Raw genomic sequence first — 1638 nt, 5'->3', positions numbered from 1 at the left:
CATGAAGCGATACACTGGGGACCGGGCAGTGCGAGTAGCAAACTATATTGCGGGGGTTGCAGTTAGGCAACACTACACTAATTTAACGCGTCGTATGACAATTACAGAGCAGGTTAAGGCCCAACGTGTGTTGGGTTAAGGCCCAACGTGTGTTGGGTTAAGGCCCAACGTGTGTTGGGTTAAGGCCCAACGTGTGTTGGGTTAAGGCCCAACGTGTGTTGGGTTAAGGCCCAACGTGTGTTGGGTTAAGGCCCAACGTGTGTTGGGTTAAGGCCCAACGTGTGTTGGGTTAAGGCCCAACGTGTGTTGGGTTAAGGCCCAACGTGTGTTGGGTTAAGGCCCAACGTGTGTTGGGTTAAGGCCCAACGTGTGTTGGGTTAAGGCCCAACGTGTGTTGGGTTAAGGCCCAACGTGTGTTGGGTTAAGGCCCAACATAGGTTGGGTTAAGGCCCAACATAGGTTGGGTTAAGGCCCAACATAGGTTGGGTTAAGGCGCAACATAGGTTGGGTTAAGGCGCAACATAGGTTGGGTTAAGGCGCAACATAGGTTGGGTTAAGGCGCAACATAGGTTGGGTTAAGGCGCAACATAGGTTGGGTTAAGGCGCAACATAGGTTGGGTTAAGGCGCAACATAGGTTAGGTTAAGGCGCAACATAGGTTAGGTTAAGGCGCAACATAGGTTAGGTTAAGGCGCAACATAGGTTAGGTTAAGGCGCAACATAGGTTAGGTTAAGGCGCAACATAGGTTAGGTTAAGGCGCAACATAGGTTAGGTTAAGGCGCAACATAGGTTAGGTTAAGGCGCAACATAGGTTAGGTTAAGGCGCAACATAGGTTAGGTTAAGGCGCAACATAGGTTAGGTTAAGGCGCAACATAGGTTAGGTTAAGGCGCAACATAGGTTAGGTTAAGGCGCAACATAGGTTAGGTTAAGGCGCAACATAGGTTAGGTTAAGGCGCAACATAGGTTAGGTTAAGGCGCAACATAGGTTAGGTTAAGGCGCAACATAGGTTAGGTTAAGGCGCAACATAGGTTAGGTTAAGGCGCAACATAGGTTAGGTTAAGGCGCAACATAGGTTAGGTTAAGGCGCAACATAGGTTAGGTTAAGGCGCAACATAGGTTAGGTTAAGGCGCAACATAGGTTAGGTTAAGGCGCAACATAGGTTAGGTTAAGGCGCAACATAGGTTAGGTTAAGGCGCAACATAGGTTAGGTTAAGGCGCAACATATTTTAGGTTAAGGCGCAACATAGGTTAGGTTGAGGCACAGTATAGGTTAGGTTGAGGTACCGTATAGGTTAGGTTAAGGTACAGTATAGTTTAGGTTAAGGTACAGTATAGTTTAGGTTAAGGTACAGTATAGTTTAGGTTAAGGTACAGTATAGTTTAGGTTAAGGTACAGTATAGTTTAGGTTAAGGTACAGTATAGTTTAGGTTAAGGTACAGTATAGTTTAGGTTAAGGTACACATTGTTGTATGGAAAGGTGTAATGGGGGGGGGGGGGGGGCGGCCGGTCGGTTTGTTGATTGTGATTATAGTAAGTGGATGCCTGCGGCATCATCTGATTTGCCACGTCAGGATGCACCTTTGGCTCATGACAGGCGGCGCTCCGATTCCATGCTTGTGGCAGACCTGTGTCT

Source organism: Schistocerca serialis, unplaced genomic scaffold (genome assembly GCF_023864345.2).
Source record: "Schistocerca serialis cubense isolate TAMUIC-IGC-003099 unplaced genomic scaffold, iqSchSeri2.2 HiC_scaffold_1187, whole genome shotgun sequence".
In the NCBI taxonomy this organism is placed as follows: domain Eukaryota; kingdom Metazoa; phylum Arthropoda; class Insecta; order Orthoptera; family Acrididae; genus Schistocerca; species Schistocerca serialis.
This window is presented reverse-complemented; position numbering follows the sequence as displayed.